At 39.2% G+C, this 26,218-nt stretch overlaps 1 protein-coding gene and 1 long non-coding RNA gene across 4 annotated transcripts in view; one reads left to right on the top strand and one right to left on the bottom strand.

Annotated features, from left to right (window-relative positions):
• Positions 1–26,218, top strand: part of STRIT1 (small transmembrane regulator of ion transport 1) — a 38,131-nt gene that overhangs the window by 3,667 nt on the left and 8,246 nt on the right. The window contains exon 2 of one of the 2 annotated variants that reach the window (XM_058730285.1): positions 14,813–14,889. The gene's annotated coding sequence lies outside the window, so the exon portion shown is untranslated. Of the gene's footprint in view, positions 1–486; positions 1,001–14,812; positions 14,890–26,218 lie in introns of those variants that run through there. The other variant, XM_058730284.1, reaches the window with a different exon arrangement.
• Positions 3,429–26,218, bottom strand: part of LOC131512058 (uncharacterized) — a 32,449-nt gene continuing 9,659 nt past the window's right edge. For both annotated transcript variants that reach the window (XR_009261900.1, XR_009261901.1), the window contains exon 3: positions 3,429–5,361. This is a non-coding gene — a long non-coding RNA (uncharacterized LOC131512058). The remainder of the gene's footprint in view (positions 5,362–26,218) is intronic.

The following is a 26,218-nucleotide window of genomic DNA, read 5'->3' as shown; positions in this document are numbered from 1 at the left end:
TTCTAAGATCCTTATAAATATAGCATATTCCTGGAGTGGATGCTTGGGAGATTTATATGTAAGATGAAATTTATGTAATGTAAATTTAAATGTATATGTATATCAGCTAATAATCAGCAGGGGTGCATTATTTTTATTTTAGAAATAGTTATCTCCACCCCCTCCCCAAAGAATCTCAGACACTTCCATCAAAATAAAATAAATTACTCATTGGAGCTTACTAATTTTGAATTGACAGGCATGGATCTAAGGGAAATATGGATATGAGCAAGTAACAAGAACACGTCAGCTGCAGTTTACTTTCATCCTTAAGTGTGTAGCCCTTGACAGTTTTAATTACTATTTCTGTCTAAGTTACAAAGCTTTGTACTGTCTGTTTGGCTTTTAGTTAAATTGGCTCCCTGAAAAAGGAATATATGCTAACGCTCATGCTCCAGTTGCTTTCAAGTAAAGCAGATTAGCAATATCATGCATCATGTCGGTTTCTGCTCAGTAATCACAAATGTTGACATGTTTCTTCAAAAATGTATTCACTACATCTGCTGCTTTCTGAAAGACTGAAATAGTGGCTCTTTTTTTGGAAATGGCATTAATGGCATATTGATAACCACGTTTGGTTACAATACACATTGTGAGATCCATATGCAGAATAAAAGGCCCATCTCTCTTTCCAAATGGATTGCTATTAAAACTCTCAGAACTCTCAGCTCTGGCTCAGCTGAGCAGGCAAGTGGCCCAGCAGGAGCCAGTTCCTTTGCCTTGACTGTCTTTCACAGTAATGAGGGCCTTTTGTATTTGGAAGGGACATCAAAGGTCATCTAGTGGCAAGAAGATCCCACATCTGACATCGAATTTATCAGATTCTCCTGGGGAGCTTAAAAATACATCCATCACTGTCCTTATGCAGGCCCAGTAAATCAGAATACCTGGAAGAAGAACTTGAAAAACATCAGCCAGATCTGGGGATTGCTGATCTGGTCCAGCTGCCTTCATGATTTCAGTAAGTCTTCATATTTAGAGTCAGAAGTAAGTAGGTCTTGTTAAACTTATCTCCAACATCTGGTTGTTGAACTATTTGTGAATGTCCTTGCATGGACAGACCAGAGCCATCGGGTTTTTATCTGATGGGGCATCATGTCCTGTTCATCTCAATATCCTCCCACAGAGCCTCTGCTGTGCCTTGTTCAGAGCCACAACATAACATAGTTTGAGTCAGATGAATTAATAAACTTAGATTTTAGACTCTCTTTCAGACAAAAAGGGAAAAAATAAATGTCATTCTTATTTTCTTTTTGTACCTAAACATTGGCTGTATCAGAACAAAAACTGTTGTAATTATTTAAAAGCATGAAGTGGATTCCTTACCCATATGGAGGAATTTGAAGTTCTTCATTGCCATCTGCTGGAGTCAGTGCTGCACTAAATCCAAACTGCTGTAGTATACCAAAGCTTCCCCCGTAAAACAGTTTATATGGCTAATAATGCTGGAACTCCTATCCCCCCCAGGCCCCAGGCTAAAAGCCAGGTGCCACCCGGAGACATGTGGATGCAGAGTTGTGGGAATGAGGAGGCGTGGATTCCAGCCGGGTATCTCCAAATTTCGTCTCTCCAGACACGTATTCATGCTCAGCTGCTTCACTTCTGGGGGCAAAGTGGAAGCTTCTATAGTGAATGGTTCTGATCCTTGAGCTCAGAGAGAACGCTCCTTTCCCAGTTGTTTGGTGGGAGAGCGAAGCTGAAAGGGAAGCAGGCTCAGCGTCCTGGGACTGAAGCTGTGTGTGCGCTGGGCACACGTGAGCCTGTGGTGTCCTCTGTGAGGTGGAGACCCGAGCTACTCACAGACTAACACATGCCTCCTACTGTTAGGACAAACTGTCTGGAAGCATCTGTTTACTTATCCTTAACACAGTGTAAATCACTAACTTTATTCATCCTTTCTCATCCTTCTGTGAGGATGTAAGGTGGGTCTGTGTCCCTGAAGGACCCTTCCCCGGGTCTATTCCATCCTGTCCATTACTTATAGCAGGAGATTATTAAGGACATTGAAGAAAAAGTGCATCCTATTCCGTATTATAAGAAGGATGGGTCTTTTCTTGCTTTTTCAACATATATGAAACAGGATGACCCAAACCAAGCGAACCTGAACTCAAAGCCTCAAATTTGCTGGGATAACTCGAGGACAGTGTTGTCTCTGGGCTGGATGGCCCTTGGCTATCACAGGAGTGGAAGAAACTCTTCCTTCCCGTGCTATGGCTGTGGCTGGGCAGATGGAGGGGACGTACTTACCCGGAGCTCTAAGCACTTACGTGTGCTGGCATAGGTGTGCTTTACTTACACGATGCCCTTGCCCCTGGGCCTGCATCAAGCTGCATGTTACATAGGGGACGTGTAGTAGGTTTTTGTTGTCCTGAGTCCTGAAGCGTGAGACCTTTACCGGTCTCTGCGGGACACATTCTGCCTTTCTCTTCTCCTGGGTCCTGACTTTTTTGTTCTTTTTCCCTTTTCCCAGGCCCACCTTCCCCTTGGCATCTGACCAATCCTCAGCCATGACTTAGTTCTAACAGGTGACAGGCAAGAAAAGTAGCCAACACTTGGAAGAGGAGAGACTGGGGCAGAGGAGGGTGGGGCGGGAGCGGGCCCCAGAAAGAGTTTGAGTTGGGTTATCATTTCAGCGCTAGGGCCACGTCCTCCCTGAAGCTATCTGTGATGATGACTCTACTCCCCCCTCATGACCCACCATTATCTGTATCTTTCACGGGGGCCACTTGTCACATTCTGCCTTACTTAGAGGTGCTACATACAGATAAAACTCCTCTGGCTTATGATCTGTTCTGGGGCAATTTTCAACTTTCAAAACAAAAAAAATCATCTTTCTATCATGCACATCGCAAAAAACACCATGTGACTTACTTTTAATATTAAATACTTGTTGAACCAATGAAAGCAGGAGATGGGAGCTGGGTTTCAGCCTGAGGCTTGTAGCTCACAAAGAACAAAACCTCCCAGTGAAGTGAAGTGAAGTGAGAGTGTGTCGACTCACTGGTTGGGACATTCCTGGGGAAGAAAGAAGTTATCCTGTAGATGTGCCAAAAAGTCTCCCATCAGAAGTAATTCAACCTCATTGTGGTGCCTGGGTGGCTCAGTTGGTTAAGCGTGGGACTCTTGGTTTCAGCTTAGGTCATGATCTCACAGTTCACACGTTCCAGCCCCGCGTCGGGCCTTTCGCTGACAGCACGGAGCCTTTGGGATTCTCTCTCTCCCTCTCTCTCTGCCTCTCTCTCTCTCTCTCTCTCTGCCTCTCTCTCTCTCTCTCTCTCTGTCTCTCAAATAAAGTTAAGTTTTTTTTTTTTCAAGAAGAAATTCAACCTCAGAATGCAATGGTTAATAAATTTAGGAAGTGAGTGAAGCACAAATTATAAATGAGTACATATATTTAGATGTTCATTTATTTGATGCATAGAATGAAAGTTTTCACAATTAACGTAAACCCACAGTATGAGTGCAACAGAAGGCAAATTGAAAGTGTATAGATGACATTTATCCAGTTTCTGAATAAAAACCAACTATGCAAAGCCATGTTTGACTCAGGAGCACAGCTCCATCATGTGGCATTTAATAATCCCCACCAGCCCTCCTGTATTGGTTACAAATGTGGTTCTTCCTGTCAGTCCTGTGGGCATTATCCCTGCAGCAAGTGCAGTAGGTAATAGAGATAGGTTGCACTGAAGTTAGAAATGTCATGGATTATGTAGCTCACCCTGATGTCCTAAATGTTGTGGTACTGTGCTCTGAGTCTGAAAGTCAAATAAGAGCTGGACCCATTAAGAGTAGAAATATTGAACTCACATGGTCTGAAAAAACAAAAACTGAGCTCATTTAGTAAGGCATGCTTGCAATTCTCTGCAATTAAAAACTGTTAGTAACCATGCTGGATAGGGACCCTCCGTTCTCAAGCGTAATTACAAGAATAAACCGAGGGTTTGCGATCTGCTCACTAGAGGGTGTTAGACACTAAAGAGCTGCCTTCTCAAGGAGCGCTGAGCTGGATTGACCAAGACTCAGGAAAACAGATGCCAGACTTCCTGGGACAGGGCCGTCTTTTCATAGATTTTTAAAAAAGGATCCTTTACTAGTATGGTCAATAAATCAGAATAATTTTTAAATTGTTTTTCTAATTTTACTGTAAATGTTCACTGGAGGAAAACAGAAAAGTAATAGAGATACCCTAACATATGAAGAGCATTTCAATTCACTTATAAAGTCCACATTGAGAACCAAACATGATTAATAACAGGTTTAACCACAGACTTGCTAGAAGCTGAACATTCTTAAGCAACACAAGCCACGATTTCATATGGTTTCACTTAGTATTTTGGTGTCTATCTTTATTTTCTTTCCTATGCTTATAAAGTGTTAATAATATATTTTTTACTTGATATTATACAGAGACTATGTATTAACGTTCATGTATGAATATATTACTTATAAGTTTATGTCTAGGCTTTGCATATTATGTGGATCAATATTAGATTATTCTCTAATTTTTGAAAGGTAATTTTCAAGGAAATGAATTATCAGTCCAAACTTTGTCTGAAATCACTCAGTTTTCCGTAACTGTAATTTTTTTCAGCTGCTTAACAGAGACAAAAAAAGGCGACAGCTAATTAATATCAGTTGTATCAATTGTATCTTGCTTGTATCAAGCAAGATAGAGAATAAAAAGCAATGGTTTTTGATATCAAAGATTGTGTAATCTAGCCAGGGAAATGACACTAATAGCTTTGCAGGAATGAATGATAGTGAAGTAAGCAGAATGCCAGTGCCAGTCCAATATTCCTGTAACATTGAGTTGTAGACCCTGCCTGCTGAAGAAGCTCCGAGAAGGAATCAGAGTTAGGTGAACTTTTCCAACAGGCCTCCCGGAAGCAGAATTCAGAATACAGTTTTGAGAAGGCAGGGACTGTGCCTAACTTCTTCATTACTGCATCCCCAGCGTTCAGGGTGAGGCCTGGAAGGCAATTCGTTTCTTAAAAACGTCAGCACCTCTGCTCTTTTTATGTAAGAATGGTGATACTGCCCTCCAGGGGAGGATGTGTCATTGAAGATATTTTCCAGTCCTGTGAGGAGGCCATTCACTCATGTATCAGGTTTTCCTACTATCTTTTATTAGAGAAGTAATGAGGTTCTGGAACACTGTCTAGGGCCATAAGTCAGAGTGCAGGTCATTAGCTCTTATTGCAGGTGAACTTTTAACCTTAGCTTCACGAGCACGGAATGAGCTAATCCGCCACCGGTGATATACAAAATATGCTCAGCAGAAGTATATTGTTTTTTTTCTTTTTCTCTGTTGTCTTGAAAGACCTGGAATAAAAGGGAAAAAATGGCTAAGAGAAGCTTAAAGGTATGGGAAGATGTGTGATGATGGAGTTTTTTTCCCTCTGTAGTCTCTTGAAACATTCTCACACAAAATCCTGTTCTGAATAAAGTATGAAGGCTAGAATGAAAATTGCAGTGCACGGTTAAGCCAGGCATTCAAAATGCCTTACAGATTTTGAAACTATATTCTGGTTTTAATTTTTTCATGCTATATGATCGGTGCTGGCTGTAGGCCATGCGTCCTCTCAAGTTGGAAACCTCTTGCCAGGCAGAACATTGCTGGAAGCTATTAGAGACGCCAGCTCTGTCAACGCAGGACACTCGTGGGCTTAGCTATCCTGCATGGGCCTAGGGCCGAGGTAAAGAACTTATATTAGATGCATTTGAATTTTGTGACTCAGTGACCACATTTCCCAGCTTTGAGGGCCAGGCAAAAGACATAAACAGGTTTGCCCGAGATACAAAATCTGGCTACAGTTTCCTGGATTGCACACAAAACACTGAAGTAGCTTAAACATTCAAACATTAGTGTTGCCTACCACTTTAGGAACTACAATCCCCTACTAGATTCAGTGTGAACTGGTTGCAGTGATGGTAGAAAACAAGAATGCATTGAAACTTCTGAATGCTATTAATGAATAGCTTCTTAATGAAGCTATTATTGCAGAAGGAACCCCGCTCTGGGATTTGGGTTTCCTTGTGTCAGTGGCTACTAATTAGCTGTATGTCCTTTGGTTAGTGTCTTCCCATTTCTGGTCTCACTTTCCTATCTGTAAAACAGGTCAAACTAGGCAACCTAAGACCCTTTCTTGCTCTGCCACTGTATGCTTCACAGATAATAGCTTAGTCAATATATCTTAGGTGTAGAAATGACTCTGAAACTATTTTGTGTGTGTTAACCTTGAAAAAAAAGGTAGGCTTCTGGTTGAGGAAAAATGCATGACAGATTTCACGTATTATACCCCAAACTGTGCCACTAAAAAAATCAATGCAATTTCTAATATTCTGTACATTTGACCTAAAAATAATTAATGATTTTCTGCTTTTCAGGTTGGTTTTAGTGAATGTAACTGACGGCAACATGTACTTGTTTGTATTATATTGTTAATTGGCAAAAAAATTTCAGGGAATTTGGTGGGGTGGCTGGTGCGAGCCATTCTAGTTTTGAGAAGCAGTGAAGACTGAGGAAGAAGAAATAGTTTACATTTTACATTTTATTGGGATTAGGTGTTTGGAAACAGAACTTCCTTGGCAGCCGAAACACTGTAATGAGGGAAATAAAATGTTCCTGGCTAAGTCAATGTCCCTGTGCATTCATATTACCTACCTATGAGCACATGTTTTGAATTTGGGCCTGAGCATCTAATGGCATGCAGAGTTCTTCACTTGACGTCTGCTCATCAGGGTGATGTCACACTTGTCTGGCCAGGAGCTATTGCTAGATGAAATTTTCTTGACTCAAGGATCATGCTGTGTATGGTATGTGCATGTGGTGGGGGATAGACTCTAAATACATAAGTATCAGACTTCAGCAGAGGTCAGTGATCTCAGAATGGCATTACATCTATTTCTGCTCTTACCAAACTTATACTCCAGCTTTTTTTTTTTTTTTTTTTTTTTTTGTCCTGGTGATTTTTCCTCTTTGGATTTTACCTGAGTAGACAAGCAGGAAATGAAGTTCTCTTTGCATTTTACTAATGTCAGGAATTCTTGCAGCTCAATATCGCTGATTGGTAACGGTCCACCACACCAGGGACAGGTAGTGGCTTTACGCAATGCCCAGGACTCCTTCAGTCCACCAGCTGCCCCAAGGATCACGGCCCGCCAGTTCACAGCTGAGTCCTTCCCCAGGCATTGCTCTTAGCCTTAGGGGGTGACCTTGCCCCAGTTTCCATCTCCTTCCTAGGGTGGCCTACGTCCAAAATCCGGTCGATGTGGAGGTACAAAGGCCTGGCCTCCTTGTCTCAAGCTTGCATGGCCCTGAGGGCCATCCCAGCTCCATGGCCTCCTATGGGATTCACTGAGGCTGACTGAGATCCTGATCACAGCTGCATCACAGTTTAACCTCGCCTTCTGCCCAGTTCCACATCTCTTTTTTACCTCACCATGTCATTCCTCAGAGCCCCCAGGGAAGCCTCCTGGGTGCTAACCTCGGACTCCAGTCTGTTTCCCTGCAAACAGACTGAATGGGAACTGTTTTCCCATTTAATGGTGTGAGCTTCCTCAGTGTCCATGCTCAATCCTAGTAAGATAAACTCTTCTGGAAAAGTTAATATTGACTGTCTGGAATATTAACACAAAAAATTTAGTATTTGTATTTTTCACTTTAGTGTCTAGTAGAAAATTCTAAAATAAAAAAATAAATGACTCTTTTACTTATTGCAAACATTCCTAAAACCTCATTCCTTCTTTGGATATATTGGAATGGTCTTTAAAAAATTACAAAATATTGTTCAGTATGGTAATCATGGCCTCTTTTAATAGTGTCTTTATATGATTTATCCACTAGCTCTTTTCATCTTCATTAGAATGAAAAATTAAAATGCTTGATATTGTTCATAAGAAATAATTAGTGCAGCCAAACACACAGAACTGGATTTTTTTTCCTTATGATTTATTTCTTCACTGTTGTGACTCAAACCACGCACATAAATAACAATGAAAATTTCAAAGAAATAGCCTAAACTGGTACTACTTTGTACCAGTTTATATGCACATGCCCTGTACCTTGCATGAAAAATCCATTTTTATAAATCCATTTTTAGGATTTTTTGGGGGGAGTCATAATTGAACTTAGTAACTTTTGTCCACCTTTTAACTAAGCCACAAGAGATATTCAACTGAGATTGTTGACATATGCCTCTTAAAGAAAGTATTGTGCTTTTATCATGATGATCTCTTGCCAGATTTAGAAATTAACAAATGAAACAAAATAGATTTTATATCAAAATGGCACCTAAAAATTTCAATTGATAGATGTATCAAATATATAAATGACATAAATTCTATTTCTCTAGGAAATAGAGGAATTTGAAACTTTGTAATATGTTTTATGAAACAAAATCTGTCTCTTCAGTAATAAAATCAAGGTGTATTTAAAAATTTATTTTAGGCTGAAGCTCCCCAATTTTTCGTGCATGGGATGCAATATTTGACATTTTTCAGTTTGTTTTTTTTTCAAGCTCAAGGTGTTCATAGCTCAATACAGTTTACAGAATGGATGCTTTTCCTTATCAAATGACCACTGTCTGTATGGATTGATATTATGAAAATCATGGGGTTGTTCAGGCAGGGGCAGGGAACTGTATCATTAGCATCCACTATGCAGGCTATAGAAAACATTTCCAGTAAAAGCCTGATGCTGCCATCTTGGAGTTGGCAGAGAGACGACATGGCTATGGGCAGGGTGAAGCAAAGCCTAATGTTCAAATGGCATCTGAGACACATATGCTATTTATAGAGTTGAGAGAGTAATCTGGTAAACGAATTACACTGGCTTTCCATAACCTGTCTTGGAAGCCTGTCCTATTCCATCCATGTCTCTACTTGGGTGTCAAAGTTAAAGAGACCTCTGGTTAGAAGTTTCAGAAAATAAGTTCTGTTTCTTACTCTTTCTAACTGGGTTGTTCAACCTTTCTCTCTGGGGCTATTTCCAAATTTCCAAATTTGGGGTCTTCCAAATTTCACTTGTGTCTCTCAAAGCTGATGGGGGAAAAAAATAAAAAAAAAAAAGTGCACAGATGCTGATATTTAAGGGAATACAATGCCCTTTGAAAGATCTCAATAGGAATTAAACATATAAGTGTATAAATGGAGAATCATGTAACTATTTGTCAAACTTATGAGGTATAACAAATTCATTATTAATAGCTGGGGCAAGGGATATCACCTTATGTTTTCTGTCCTGATGAAATCTGATATCTTTCCAAATGGTGTTGATCATCGTTGTTTTGGCATCTGGTACCTTCTTTGCTTTGGGAAAGGTTTTGGGCCACAAAAAGGTAGTGATTGCTTACAGCCAAATCAATTGGGGAAATTTTTGGTTAAATTGATTTCTTCACTGTAGAACTTCTCAGATCCTGTATTATGAGTCTTCAAGAAAGGGATATCATAGTGAGTGTCACTTATCTAGATAATTTGATCACAAAATTGTTTTTGTGTGTGCATGATTCATTAGTGTGCATTTGAAAGAGGGATTTCTGGATCAGTTTTGGAAATGTTGACCTTAGTTCTGTTTTTGATTATAATATTTTAGATAGTTTTTCTAGCTTTGTAAAATGAATTGGAAGTTTTAGAATTTCTCCCCCCCGCCCATGCTTTGAAAGTCACTACAAAAAATTGCAAGGATTTGTAACTCTTAATTCTTCTTGTGTAAGATGGGCCAGATGACAAAAGTCATCCCATGTTTGAGGTTCCATGAGAATTATTTTTTGAGCAATAAAATTTTATTTTTATCCTTTTTCTTTAGAAGTTTATTTATTTATTTTGAGGATGGGGGAAGGGGCAGAAAGAGAGAGAATTCCAAGCAGGCTCAGTGCTGTCAGCACAGAGCCCTATAGGGGGATTGATCCCACAAGTCAGATGCTCAAATGAAGGAGCCACCCAGGAACCCCACCTTTTTTGTTTTTTAAACACAACTTTCTTAGGACCCCTGGGTGGTTCAAGTCGGTTAAGCAATTGACTCTTGATTTCAGCTCAGGTCCTGATCTAATGATTCATGAGATGGAACCCTGTGCTGTCAGCATGGAGCCTGCTTGGAATTTTCTCCCTCTCTCTGTCTCTGTCTGTGTCTCTCAAAATCAAATATAAATAAACATTAAAAAAATAAATACAACTTTCTTATGCAACATAACTTTTTCTATGTTGGACTTCCTAACCAGCAAATAGGCAATTCAAGGGATGCAAGGAGATCAAAGATTAACGATGATGTGAATAAATTGGACTTTCTGGAACCACCCTTGCTTTTCATAAAGGAATGCTGAACTTTAGTGACTTTAGCAGTCCACATGAAGACAAGGGTCTATGAGGTTGGAGAATCCATGCCTGGCAGCTGACTGCCTGATATCATCTCTTACAGGGGGTAGGAGTGGTGGGGGGGCAGGGTATAGGTGGGTGTATATCAAATCTCAGGGACCTGTACTGAAAAAACACATTTCTATTTCACTTAAACCATGTTACTCAGTTTCCAGATTAAGATTTTTTTTGAGTACCACTTTGCACCACTGAGGTACCTGATATTTACAAAGCATCTTATATATAACCTAGTTTTTAATTTTTTGCTGTGCTATTGTATCTACTCAAGGTGTTAACAAAACAGGCCTGGTCATGTTTTACTACAATATGGTTATTGATCTATATTTATGTTTTTCTACTTGCTCTTGAGTAAGTTTTGGAAATTCACACAGTGGAAATAAATTTTAGGTCCAAGATGAAGCCACTCCTGACCAAGGTGCTATGTTAGCAAACCAATTTTTGTGTTTCTATAACGTCCCCCTTGACCAGAAACACATATATCCAGTCACCCAATATCCAAATACTGATTTCCTTATTCCTTGATTTCTCTAAATGAGGTCAGATATACAGCACCAGCCAATCATGCCCCATTTTCTGTTGCCACTTCTTTTTTAAAAATGTTTATTTTTTAAAACATCTGCGCCTGGGTGACTCAGTCGGTTGGGCGGCCGACTTCGGCTCGGGTCATGATCTCGCAGTCCATGAGTTCGAGCCCTGCATCGGGCTCTGTGCTGACAGCTCAGAGCCTGGAGCCTGTTTCAGATTGAATGTCTCCCTCTCTCTGACCCTCCCCTGTTCATGCTCTGTCTCTCTCTGTCTCAAAAATAAATAAACGTTAAAAAAAAAATTAAAAAAAATGTTTATGTTTTTATTTTGAGAGTGAGTGGGGAAGGGGCAGAGAGAATCCAAGCAGGCTCTGCACTGACAGCACAGAGCCCAACCGGGGCTCAAACTCACCAGCCACGAGATCATGACCTGAGCCGAAACCAAGAGCCAGATGTTTAACCACTGAACCATCCAGACACCCCTCCCTGTTCCTACTTCTTTTTTTTTTTTTTTTAATGTTTTTAAATTTATTTTTAAGACAGAGAGCATGAGTGGAGATGGGGCAAAGAGAGGGGGAGACACAGAATCTGAAGCAGGCTCCAGGCTCTGAGCTGTCAGCACAGAGCCCGACACAGGGCTCGAACTCACGAACCATGAGATCATGACCTAAGCCGAAGTGGGATGCTCAACCAACCGAGCCCCCCGGGCTCCCCAACCTGTTACTACTTCTAATGCTCTATAAAGTTTGCTCTTGATCCAAATCCCTCAGGAAGAGTGTTCCACTGCTTGTGAGACATTGAACTCCCTCAATCCATGGATTGTTTTGCCTTCAACAAAGGACAATAAACTTGTTACTAACTTTAGTTTTGTCATTTGACTTTGCCTTTGCAAAAATTATGTATTTTACCATCTTTTTAAAATCCTACTTCTCAGGGGGCGCCTGGGTGGCGCAGTCGGTTGGGCGTCCGACTTCAGCCAGGTCACGATCTCGCGGTCCGTGAGTTCGAGCCCCGCGTCGGGCTCTGGGCTGATGGCTCGGAGCCTGGAGCCTGTTTCCGATTCTGTGTCTCCCTCTCTCTCTGCCCCTCCCCCGTTCATGCTTTGTCTCTCTCTGTCCCCCCCCCCCAAAAAAAAAAAAAAATCCTACTTCTCAACAGACGATGAGCAACAGAAGTCATGTGTTTTCCATCTCTCTCAAGCCCATATCACCAGCACAGTGTTGTGCACAAGGTAGACACTTAGAAAATGTGGTGAGATCATGTCTGCAGGTCAGGGTTGTCATTCTTCATAGCATCATTCTGCACATGTTCATGTAATACTGTAATATAATGAGAAATGTATATTTGGTCTTCTCTGGTTCCTGGCAGAGCTCCTAAAATCCTTGGAATTTCCTGAATGAAAGGGATGGGGGAACATCTTTTGTAATTCATAACAAGCCTCTTTCAACTATACCAGAGTCATGCTAAAGAGGTGACCCTTAGAGGTAGGGAACTGGTTGCCAGAGGAACCAACCCTGTGATTAGAGGTTTGTAACTTTCAGCCCCACCCTCTGATCTCAGGGAGGGGAGAGGGGCTGAAAATTGAGTTAATCACCAATGACCAATGCTTTTTAAATTTTTTTTTTTTTAACGTTTATTTATTTTTGAGACAGAGAGAGACAGAGCATGAACGGGGGAGGGTCAGAGAGAGGGAGACACAGAATCTGAAACAGGCTCCAGGCTCTGAGCTGTCAGCACAGAGCCCGACGCGGGGCTCGAACTCACGGACCGTGAGATCATGACCTGAGCCGAAGTCGGACGCTTAACCGACTGAGCCACCCAGGCGCCCCAACCAATGCTTTAATCAATCATTCCTGCATAATGGAATAATAAAGCCTAAAAAATTCTAAAACATAAAAATTCTAAACAGTGGAGTTCAGAGAGCTTCCGGGTTGGAGAATTCATCGATATGCTGAGAGAATGGTGCACCCAGAGAGGCGTAGAAGCTCTGTGCTGCCCCCCTTACCCTACCCTGCATAGTTCTTACATTTGGCTGTTCCAGAATTATATGCTTTAGACTAAACCAGTCATAGTAGGTAAACTATTTTCCTGAATTCTGTGAGCCATCCTAGAAAATTATCAAACCTGAGGAGAGGGTCATGGGAACCCTCCATTTACAGCTGGTAGGTCAGAAGTACAGGAAGCCTGGACTTTGAAACTGGTGTGTGAAGTGGTGGCAGTCTTGTGGGACTAAACTCTTGTGGGTGTGTGCTAATTCCAGGTAGTGTCAGAACTGAATTACAATTCAATTGTAAGCGTTGGAGAATTTGTTGTTGATATGGGAAACCAACCACCACCCTTGACATTTAGTGTCAAAGGTGTTCTGGGAATAGAAATAGATCATAGTGTTAGCTAGTGATAGCTATCATCTATTGAGTGGCCGATATTTTGCCAGCGCTCACCATATATTGTTTCTAATTCCAATGATCTTTTAAGATCATATTCTTGGCACCATTTTACTAATGAGAAAACTAAAACAATTGCTTAGTAAAGTTTATATTTCAGATAAACTGAGTTTTCAGTTCTCCCTAACTTGCGATCCCTGCCTACCCTTACCCCACACTAGGCTACTACTACATGTCTCTATAGCCATAAGAAATCTACCTGGGACAATTTATTCAATGAATATATACTGAGTGCCTCCTGTGGTCCCATTATTCTGCAGGATGCTGTGTGTCAGAACATAACAGAAGGAGAATAATAATAGTAGGAGCAAACATTTAATTCTCAAAAAAATAGATACTTTTATTGTCTTCCTCTTACAGAGGAGAACAGTGAGGCACAGGATTGCTATGTAATTTGTCCAAGGCCACACAGCTGAGTGGCAGAGCCATTACTGAAACACAAGACATCGGACTCCAAAGTTGAAATGCCTCTTATATGCCATCCCTTATATCAATGCGTTTTGAGTCTGATTTGAAAACAAAACAGATATACATAGTACAGCTATAGAACTATGATTCCATAGTGTCCATACAAATCTGAAAGAACATGCTATAACCTTCATATTCAAGACAAAAATATCTTCATGGATCTCATATGCAAGTTTCGTGAGCTGCAATGTGATTCAATAGCTTATAATGATCAGTTCAGTTACTTGGTTTAACTACAAATTTTTGTTCAGTGAATTTTTTATGTCATCTTTTGATTGAAATTCCCTAAAAAGAAGCTCCCATCATGACTATTTCTGCCATTCTGAATCTCAAAAAGACAAGGACCAAGAAGATCACATATGAGCCTCTGAATAGAATATAATATCTTTGGTGAAATGCAGTTGGCTCATTTAGACATAGTTCTGCTCAAAATAACCTAGATGGGCTGGATGGAATTTATTGCGTTACTAATGTTCTAAAGGCAGATTTCCCAGTAATAACTCACCCATGAAACTCTACTTCAACAAAAGGCTACTTGATGGCATAGAATAAACTGAAATGCTTTTTTTACAGCCAGAGATTTCCAAACCATCAATACCCCCATCCCTGTAAGCAAATGGGTCAGAAATATTTATGAGGCACCTTGCATTTTTATCACCTCTGCAATGGAATATAGCAATTTCATCATGACCACATTCCATCTCTACCTTTATTCTGGTGATGGACTCCTTAGCATATGATAAGCAATCCATTAGTGAAAGGAACTTTGGCATTCAGAAAGGAATGAAGGGGAAAAACATAGAAGTTGTTGAAACTAGTTATTTTTGAGCAATATACTATCAATAGCTAAACTAAGTCTAATAGTTAATTTCAGAACAATGTCAGCATAGGCAGTTGGGAAGATAGCTGCCTGGTAATTTAATTGATCTGCTGAAGGTATTAACCATTTATTTTTCTTTCTTATAGAAAGAAACATTCAGTTGATCTTGGTAAATTCCAAATGGCCAGCATTTGAGACATGATGTAAGACTCATCACAGACAGGTTAGCTTTGTTTTCCCCCTTTTTTTCCTAAGAAAGAAGCATGTGATAATAACTGCTTTAAAAGCATCTCTTTAAAGCTGTCAGAGGTCAAATTAAACATTAAAGCATTTTGCCGTTGATCAGCATTGCTGTTTTGTCTTTCTTCCTTGTTAGAATGCTATATAGAGAAAGCCAATATGTGATTTTACATTAATTTTTTAAGAATAATGATTTTATTATTTATGTAAGTGTTGCATGATTTTTATTTTAAAATTCAAGCAACTCAAAAGTTCACAAAGAAGAAAACTTAAAAAATGAACTAGAAAAGGAATCTATATTATATTAGCTAATATAGATAATAATAAAGTCTAAGTATGAAAAAACATCAAGTAACATATATACTTTTGTTATTTTAAATTATTTTCTTTTAGAAACCCTGGTTAAAAATTTGGTTAGCCAACTCTCAAATTTCATTATACATTCATAAGATATGAGACATACATTGTTTAAACTGAAATTTATAGATGACCTTATATGAAATGCTAGTTCTAGATTATTCTAGTTTTTATTTTTTAATTTTTAATTAAAAATACTTTTTTTAGTTTATTTTACTTTGAGAGAGAGAAAGAGAGAGAGAGAGAGAGAGAGAGAGCAAGCAGGGTAGGAGCAGAGAGAGAGAGGGAGAGAGAGAATTTCAAGTGCTCCACACTGTCAGCACAGAGCCCGATGCTGGGCTCATACTCACAAACTGTGAGATCATGAACTGAGCCAAAATTGAGCCTGATGCTTAACTGACTGAGCCACCCAGGTGTCCCTTTATTTTTATTTTTTATTTTACATTTTTATTTCAATTCCAATTAGTTAACATACAGTGTTGTATTAGTTTCAGGTATACAATATAGCAATTCAACACTTCAGTCCATCACCAGTGCTCATCACATGTGCACTCCTTAATCCCTATCACCTATTTAACTCATCCCTATACCTACCTCCCCTCTGGTAACCATCAGTTTGTTCTGCATAATGAAAAGTCTGTTTCTTGATTTGTCTCTCTCTTATTATTTTTTTTCCTTTGCTTGCTTGTTTTGCTTCTTAAATTCCACATCTGAGTGAAATCATATATTTGTCTTTCTCTGACTTATTTTGCTCAGCATAATATTCTAGCTCCATCCATGCCATTACAAATGGCAAGATTCCATTCTTTTTTATGGCTGAATAGTATTTCATTGCATATATATACCATTCCCTCTTTATCCATTCATCAGCTGATGGACACTTGGTCTGCTTCCATAATTTGGCTATTGTAAATAGTGCTGCTATAAACACAGGGGTGCCTATATCCTTTTGAATTAGTGCTTTTGTGTTCTTTGGGTAAATACCCAGTAGTGTGATTGCTGGATCATAGGGTAGTTCTATTTTTAACTATTTGAGGAACCACCATACCGTTTTCCAGAGTGGCTGCATCAGTTTGCATTCTCACCAACAGTGCAGGAGTGTTCCTTTTTCTCCACATCCTTGCCAACACCTGTTGTTTCTTGTGTTTTTGATTTTAGCCATTCTGACAGGTGTGAAGTGATATCTCATTGTGGTTTTGATTTGCATTTCCCTAATGATCAGTGATGTTGAGTATCTTTTCATGTATCTGTTGACCATCTGTATGTCTTCTTTGGAGAAAGGTCTATTCATGTCTTCTGCCCATATTTTAATTGGATTATTTGTTTTTAGGGTGTTGGGTTTTATAAATTCCTTATATATTTTGGATACTAACCCTTTATTGGATATGTCATTTGCAGTAGATTTTACTTTTCAAAAGAAATATGGCTTTGTATTAATACAAATTTCATTGTGTTAATTAATATTAATTTGTTATTATTAAGCACCCATGCACAAAGCATTTTTTTAGTCATAAAGATAAATATGGTAGCAGAGACTAGGTAGGTACTTGGACACACAGATGATATTTACTAACCTTCCTTCGCATTAGACTTGTGACTGAATTCTGTCTGGTGGAATGTGGATAGATTGATACACAACTTTAGGGAGAAACCAGAAGATCTCCCATGCATTTATGTAAAGGCTTTAATTTCTTTGCTTCCCATAAAGATCTAGTGAAAGATTTTGAAGTTCTAGGTGTTAGTGGGGCCACTGGATGAATGAAGCTCTTGATAATTATTTTTACTAATACTTATTGGTGAAACCTTATAGAAATTATTTTTTCAATATACCGTAGGCATTGATTTTATATACAAAAATCACTTCTGTAATTATGATACTTTCTTCCATACAGTAACCCAATTCCCTCCACTTTTTGTTCTATAATTAACATGCAGCTAGATTTCTGTCATTATCATATGATTTCTAGAGATGCCTGAAATCATTCTAGCGTTCTGTATGGGAAGAGACTTGGATGGATTATCTTTCTTTTCTTGCCTTAAAAAAAATTTACTCTGTTATCACAGATCCTGGGTGTTCATTTTATTTCCTTTCTATGCTATCAGATAAGTTTTCCTGCTTTTTAAAACTAAGAATAAATGCACTTCACACAAATCACCACAAACCTCTCATATTTTTCTGCTGTCTACATGCTTTTCTCATATCTTCTTTCATCATCATGTGCAACTTTGATTTTCCTCAGCACTTTTAATTTTTAAAAATGTTTATTTATTTATTTATTTATTTATTTATTTATTTTATTTATTTTTGGGACAGAGAGAGACAGAGCATGAACGGGAGAGGGGCAGAGAGAGAGGGAGACACAGAATCGGAAACAGGCTCCAGGCTCCGAGCCATCAGCCCAGAGCCTGACGCGGGGCTCGAACTCACAGACCGCGAGATCGTGACCTGGCTGAAGTCGGACGCTTAACCGACTGCGCCACCCAGGCGCCCCAAAAATGTTTATTTATTTTGAGAGACAGAGCGAGTGAGCACACAAACAGGGGAGGGGCAAAGAGAGAGAGAAAGATACAGAATCTGAAGCAGGCTGCAGGCTCTGAGCTGTCAGCACAGAGCCCGACATGGGGATGGAACTCACAGACTGTGAGATCCTGACCTGAGCCAATGGCAGATGCTCAACCGACTGAGCCACCCAGACGGCCTTGATTTTCCTCAGCACCTTAAGTGTGGGAGATGGATGCCAAATGCTTTGAAGCTTATGACCTAGGTTAAAAGGCCACAGGAGGCCTGAACAGACTTGGAGACACCAGAAAACAGCCGTGTTGCAATGACCTTCACCACCTCACCATGCAGTAGCTCATGAATGGTCAACACAATGACCTTATGTGGGCTGCATAAACACTGTCCTTACCTGGCATGAAAATAACCACATTTTTAGAAAATATTTTTGCAAAAATGTAGGATTTAGAGATTAGGATTATTTATCCCGGAGACAATGGCTATGGAAGGCCTCCCTCAAGTTTACAAGGAGTTATTATGCAGAGAATAGGGACCAGCTGTTCTCCATCTCTGAAGAATCCCGAAGAGAGAGCTAACCCTCAGCATGCAGTAATTAGGTTGGGTATGAAAAAGGATTCCTGATGGTGAGAGTGAAACAAGGAAATGAACCTCTTCGAGGAATACCTTAAAATCGGAAAGAACTCCAAAAGCAGAATCACTGTCCTGGAGCACTCCCAACATGTGAAATCTCTAAAAGCCTTGTACTTGTAGGAAATGTGCAATTACTTATCTGCATTTCTCAATGGGCATCCATGACATCCTCAGTGACTGCATGTTTATGGTGGTGTGTTGGGCATGTATTTCCTCTAGATGGTAAGTAATTTGTGTTTTGTTTCCTCATATGGTTCTAGTGATGCAGTCTGGGGAGGTAGGATTGTGTTGGCCGTGGCAGGCATCCTGCTCTATTATTTTGATTCCGAGATCTATGTGGTGTTTGACAAATTGCTTAATCTCTCTGAGACTTGATTTCCTATAATAAAAGAGGATAATTAAGGAATAAATACGTCAGTGTATTTGGGTCACAAATACAAAGCTAGCACTTATAGGAAACAACACTCCCTGAACAGATGCATAAATATTTAGTATCGTATATTAAAATTTTTGTCCTATAAAAAGTGTTATTCTATGATTCATTTATTTTTTATTTAAAAACATTTTTTAAATGTTTATTCATTTTTGAGAGATCGAGAAAGACAGAGTAGGAGTGGGGGAAGGACAGAGAGAGGGAGACACAGAATCTGAAGCAGACTCCAGGCTCTGAGCTGTCAGCACAGAGCTAGACGTGGGACGCAGTCCGTGAGATCATGACCTGAGCTGAAGTTGGATGTTCAACCGACTGAGCCACCCAGGCATCCCTATTTATTTTTTTACTTTAGACAGAAACAGAGAGAGAGTGAGCACGTAGGGGAGGGGACAGAGACAAAGAGAGAGGGAGAGAATCTTAAGCAGGCTCCATGCTCAGCGTAGAGCCCAAGGCAGGGCTGGATCCCATGACTCTGGAATCATGACCTGAGCCAAAATCAAGAGTCTGGACGTTCAACCAACTGAGCCACCCAGGGGCCCCTCCATGATTCATTTTAAAAGCAAAATACCACTTAGAAATTTAAAAATTCTCTCAAACAATTCCTTTGTCAAAGAGAAAATCAAAAGTAATATGTCAGAATATCTAGAAAACATTATTAATTAAAACATGACATATCAGAACCCATGATACAGCTAAAACTGTGCTCAGAGGAAAAATACACAACCTTAAATGTTTTTATAGATGAACAAAAATTAATGAAGTAAGCATCACATTTTAAAAATTAGATAAAAGACAAGGAGATAAACCCAAGAAAAGTTGAAGGAAGTAACTCAGAAATTTAAAAGCAAAAATTAATGAATATAAAACAGGAAAATGATAAGCCTGAAAAATAAATTCAAGAGTTGACTCTATGAAAAACTAGTGAAAAAGAGAAAAGCATAATTATACAAAATAATAAAGGAGATGGGGAAATGACCATGGATACTGAGGAAATGGAAGTAATTGACTCTTGATCAACTCAATATTGGGGTGAAGTGGAATAGTTTTTAGGGAAAGGTAAATTGCTAAAACTATCCCCTCCCCCTAAAGAGGAAGGCCATTTTCCATATTCAGAGGCCATTTACTGTGAAAGAGATACATAAAAGTTGTTCAAAACACTAATGCCTGTCTAATGACAGCTTGGCTCTAACTGATGCAACTATAAATGTGGGGGGGCAGAGGGGGGGAAAGAGATATAGAAATTGGAAAAGAGAAGGTAAATTATTGTTTCTAGATAATGATTTATATATCAAAACCTAAGAAAATCAACTGAAAATTACTGTCGATCATAAGCAAATTTGGAAAGTTGTTTGTATACAAAATTCATATAAAAAAGGAAAAAATGGAAAAAACACATTTAGAAAAACAACCCATAAATAAACTCAAGAAGAAATGTGCAAGAATTTTATGAAAATAATTCTAACACATAAAAGAAGTCTTCACTAAATAGAAAAGAATTTCGTGTTCTTGGAAGGGTACATGGAATATTATGAAGTTTCACACATCCCCAAGTTAATCCTAAACTTAATGCAAGTTCATTAAAGATAAGGAGTTTTTAATTTTTATTTTTTTTCTTTTTTTGTGGGAACTAAGTGGTTTGAAAATTCAAGAGAAAAATCTGTCAGAATAGCAAAAATAGTTCTGAAAATAAGAGCAACAAAGGGGGATGAGACATGCAGATTTTAAAATATATTTTAAAGCTAAGATATTTAAAACAGATTGTTACTTGTATGTGAATACACAGGTCACTAATAAAAGCTAGTAGGTCAAGAAATAGATTCAGGTCTCTATCCTAATAAGAGTTTAGATTACAATAAAAGACTCTTAAATACAGAGAACAAACTGATGGTTGCTGGTGGGGTGTTTGGTAAGGGGGATGGGCTAAAAGGGTGATGGGCATTAGGGAGGGCAAGGGAGTTATAGGTAAGTGACGAATCACTAAATTCTATTCCTGAAATCATTATTATACTATATGTAAACTAATTTGGATTTAAATGAGAAAAAAAAGAGTTTAGGTTACAGAGGTACATGCATTTGTCAAATTCAGTTAATGTACAGTTAAGATTTATACATTTCACTGTATATAGTTTATTTTGAAAAAAATATTAAAATGTATTGGACTCTTGTCCAATGACATGCATACTAAACTATTCAAAGGGAAGAGTGCTGCTATCTGTAGTTTATTTTGAAAAAAATCAGAAAATCAAAAAATCAGATGGATTGATGAAATTTTGTACACATAGATGGGAAATTTTGTAATTATGTAAAACTATCTCAACATTGCCATGTGCTTGAAAATGTCACGATAAAGTGTTGGAAAATAGGTTTAAATGTATAGAGATTTAGAATACAGTAAAGATGAAAGTGGTTATAACTTTATAGAATGAAAGATTTTGTCTCCTATTATAATAGTTTTAGGAACCAGAATGCTGGTGGGAAGGGCTAGGTCTAGGGAACAGAATTACTACTGGGGTGGCTCTCATAGATTCTGTAGTGTTCCCGGGGGTTCTGACTTGTGAGGCTGTGTGAAGCCTCCATGAGGGCTTTCCCATTGGGAGGCATGTTGGCCAGCAAGGGGAGCACAGGTCCTCTGGGACAGCACATGTTCAAAGAGCCGGGAGAAAAATGTAGTCACTGGACCAGAGCAAATGTGCAGGCCAAGGATGGCTCTGTCCTTCAAGCATGGTGATTATTCACTCCTTTGAGTTTTGTGTTAAGCTGCTCTCTTATAGCTTAAAGCCTTAGGATTGAGAACAGTTTGTCCAGGAGTAGTTCATAAAGTACAGTTATTTAACTATTTGTCTTCTGTGGTTTTGTGCTGCTCAACCCTATATTTATAGTTCTCAAAGATTGTGTGGAATGGGTGTTGGGAGAGGAGCATTTTTCTGTTGTTTTGTACACAGCCCAGCCCCCAGCAGGAGTAATTTTGCCACCATGCAGAGAGAACTAGCTATACTTCTTCAACCGTAAAAATGCCCTTTGGCTCTGATGGGTAAATTTGGGGTTCCTTTTGTTTAGGGTCTGGGGGTGGGATAGGTGTATACCTTTGGGTAGTAAAAGGGAAATATCAGGGGGCACCTGGGTGGCTCAGTCGGTTGAACATCTGACTTTGGCTCAGGTCATGATCTCAGGGTCCATGGGTTCGAGCCCTACATCGGGTTCTGTGCTGGCAGCCTGGAGCCTGCTTTGGATTCTGTGTCACCCTCTTTCTGCCCCTCCATCACTCACACTCTGTCTCTCTCTCTCGTGAAAATGAATAAATGTTAAAAAAATTTTTTTAATAAAAATAAATGGGAAACATCAGAAACTTGATTCCATAGTTTTGAGAGTTCTTAGGGAGAGTTCTTAGGGAGGGGAAAGTGTTAAACAGTTTATAGAATATGTTTACAACTGAATAGGTTTCCTCAGCATATCCTTCATTGAAAATATCAGCTTTCATGTCCCCTTTTTTGTTCTGAAAAATTACCACTTGAAAATACGGAAATGCTAATGCATGGTCTCTGAGAAAAAACTTGTCTTTTGGTTTAAATTTATTTGATTGACAATATCGTGGGCCTTTAAAACCCTACACCTGCCTGAGCACTATTGGAAACAAGCACTGGAAAGCTTTCAGTGATGAAGGTCACCCAGCTCCCACACATAGTTCCCACTGGACATTGTTTCCATGAGGTATAAAGTGTATAATTAGCAAAGGGTCAGCAAATAAGGTTTTTAAGAATGTGATTATAGAAGCAGAAAATCATTTCAGGCAAGAATGTAAAATGTGGGTGTTAAAGTGTTCAGTGATGAACTGGACCACATCCCCAATTCCAGCTGCTTTGTACTCTCTTCACAAACTCACCTTCAAAGCTCCAGACTGTGCAAAGTGCCTTATATACCTTTGCCACTTAACTTTCATGATAATCCTATAAATTGGTCTTATCTCTGTTTTACAGATCAAGAAAACTGAGGCCAAGAGAGTAAAGTCAGGTTAAAGCATAATTTTCAAAAAGATAAAATCAGAACTCTCAGACACATATAAAAAGGACCTGTATCAAATATTTTATTGAATTCATAATTAAGGAGGGAAAAAGATGTTATGATCAGTTCAAAGAGCATTAAGAGTGTATTTACCATCAACATAACAAAGAAATGCTAGGATGAGATTGATGAACTAGATATAGAACTGGTTAATGTCCAGCAGGCCATTGAGATTTGGGGTTATCTGCTCCATTGGGCATAAATTACTTGAATCTCTACTGGACAGAAATGTACAAGTTATCAAGTAAATTCCCTAAGTATGGGAACTTTAATCAATAGTAAAAATGAGGTGAACACAGTACGGGTCTTGACAATCCTTGAATGACCTTTGTCCCTATGTGATACTGAAAGAATCTGCCTCCATCTGTCTGCCTTATTTCCAAGTATGAAGAATTTTTCTGGCAGTAACCTGTTCCAGGTCTCACAAATAGCATAGTAGTAGAGCAGAGATTCAACCTCCTGACACTGTGACTCTACCGTCCATGTATTCAACCTGTTGTCATGACTCAGTAATGAGTTTTTTTTTTTTTTTAAAGAATATTGGAATCTATCAGATCTGTGCAGATAATTCCCTCTGATAGCCAATGCATCTTTGAAACACAAAGATTCTCTGGGTGATGAAACCATCCAACCCAGCCAATAAACATCAATCTGAAGTAATAGCACCTTTTGTGTCTGTGTTAGTAGAGGTTGCTCAGGCTATGGACTCCAAGAACAGGAGTACTATATTAAGAATGACACTGAAAAAAACACTTTATATTTACCTCTGTCTTTATCTATATGAAAACATTCAAGAAATAGATTCAGACTGAAATCATATTTCATATACTGTTTTGCAAGGTGGGGGTACTGGTGGCAACGGCTTGAAGTTTAGGGAAAAATGTCTTAGAATAAGAAATGGATACATAGATGCTCACCTTTGGGTATCTATCAGCCTTCTTCCTTAAATTCCTTTATACTTTACAGTAGGCTAATAAAGGATTCTCATATATAATCACTGAACACATCATGTCATGAATCATGTAAAATCACTGAACATGTCATGTCACCAAAGAGGTCATGGATACCAGGAAAGCAGCAGGAAGGTGAGAGGTTGGAAGTAAGGAGGCTGACTGTGAAATTGGAAAAGTCACTTCACTTTTCCATGCATGCCTGCTGCTGTCATGGGCTCCATTCTGCCCAGGTCCCAGCCTGGCCCCACAACTCCTGCCCGCAGTGTCCACTGCCATGTGGATGCTGTTACAGGACTTAGAGCCTGGGCCCGCGCATACTCGAGCTGTGGCTAGATCGATACATCACGCATACACAGTCTCCTGAATATCCTTCTGCTTGTGCACATGCTCCATTTCTCCATCAACTCTGATGAAACCCAAGAGCAAAGATAAATTATTAAGAATTTCAAGACACTGACATCAGAGCATTAATCCAAGCATGGGGGCCTTTTTAGCACAGAGTCCTAAATGACAGTACAGGTTGCATACCAAGAAGCTGGCCCTGAAAGGAACTCTCAGGGCCTTGTAAATGCACATGACTTTGTGATTTCAGTTACTGGCTGTCTCCAAATCATCTTCTTGTATCCCGAAACCTCTGTTCTGATATATTTACCAAGGAACAAATCTTTAATGTTTGGGTAGATGGTGATAAACATACAAGACTAAAAATGAACAGTTAAAAATGGTAAAAGTCAGAAGAATCTGATGCCACAGAAGCCAAGAAAGAATTTCAAGAAGAATAAAGTAACCAAGTGACACCAAGAGGTCATCAGTAAGTAAGATCAGGACTGAAAAATTTCCATGGACTTTGGCCACATGGAATTTACGTGATAATAGATCTTCATGATCTTAGGAACAAGCTGTTTTAATAGCAAAATGCAGGCAGAAGCTAAATCAGAAGTGCATTGGGAAGTGAGTGGGAGTTGAAAAATGGACTCCTACAACCCGCCTTATGCGGCCTGAGGATGAAAAGATAATCCAAGACAACCCTCAGGAATGACTGTGGCTACATGTATCAGGGAACATCTAGTTCTTTGTACATGTTGCTTCTCATTCACCTTTATCTCTGCTTATGATAATTTAATTATGATAAATATCATGTATTGGGAATCTACTACGTGTTAGGCTAGCGCTGAGCACATAATACCCATTTATCTCTAATTCTGCAACAACCTTGTATGCTATCTCTCTCATTTTCCAAATAAAGAAATAGACTCAGAGTACACATGACTTGTTTAAGTTCACACAACGATTGCCAGAGATGGTGTTCAAACTTGATCCTGAGTCCCTCCTCCTTCACTATCATAGTCCCTGCTGCTTTGAGCCACTCTTTCTTTTCTATGACATGTAAGGAGTCCCCGGGAAGAGGATCAGGTAGTTTGTAATCCTTTGTTGCCTCTTACTCATTAATCTCAATACATTTCATATTTTGGACACCTCAGATTGGATAAATATTGTTCAATACATTCTACTGCAATTTGCTGAACCTTTTGCTTGGACTTTGAACATACAAATTTCTTGACACAGCAACTTGGTCAACAAAAATTCATAATATGGGAAAGTCCCACCCAACCTATCAAAACCGTATTAGTCACACCTTTGTAAATGTGCCACACTACTTTCTGTCCTCATTAATAGTCACCTTTCTTGATGAGAATTGACCAACACCCTGGTCCAAGTCTCCACCATTTCTTATCTGTATCATTACAATAGTCGCTAACAAGTCTGCTTCTACCTTTGGTCTCAATCAAACAGCCACAAATGAGACTTCAGAACTATAGGTCTGATCATGTAATCTCTCTCTTCAAAACTTTCTGTTGGCTCCCTGTTTCACTCAGAGGGAAAAAACAAAATTCTAACAATAGCTGATAAAGCCTCCTTACTACCTGGACTCTTCCCTTACTGCCATCCCCCTTGCTCACCCTGCTGGAGTCACACTAACTCCTTGTTGTCCTTTCTCCCAATGCTGTTTCACCTCTCCCTGATTTTTTGCCTTCGAGGTCTGGGGTTCTTTTCTAAAACTTTTTTGTTTCAAGAACTAATTTGAACTTGTTAAAAAATTGAGGTATAATTCACATACCATAAAATTCACTCTTTTAAAGTATACAATTCAAGGGCACCTGTGTGGCTCCCAACTTTGGCTCAGGTCATGATCTTGCAGTCCATGGGTTTGAGCCCTGCATCAAGCTCTGTGCTGACAGTTCAGAGCCTGGAGCCTGCTTTGGATTCTGTGTCTCCCTCTTTCTCTGCCCCTCCCACGCTTGTGCTCTGTCTCTCTCACAAAAATGAACACTAAGAAAAATAAAGTGTACAATTCAGTGGT

This window comes from Neofelis nebulosa, chromosome 5 (assembly GCF_028018385.1).
Source record: "Neofelis nebulosa isolate mNeoNeb1 chromosome 5, mNeoNeb1.pri, whole genome shotgun sequence".
Taxonomy (NCBI): Eukaryota; Metazoa; Chordata; class Mammalia; order Carnivora; family Felidae; genus Neofelis; species Neofelis nebulosa.
This window is presented reverse-complemented; position numbering and strand designations above follow the sequence as displayed.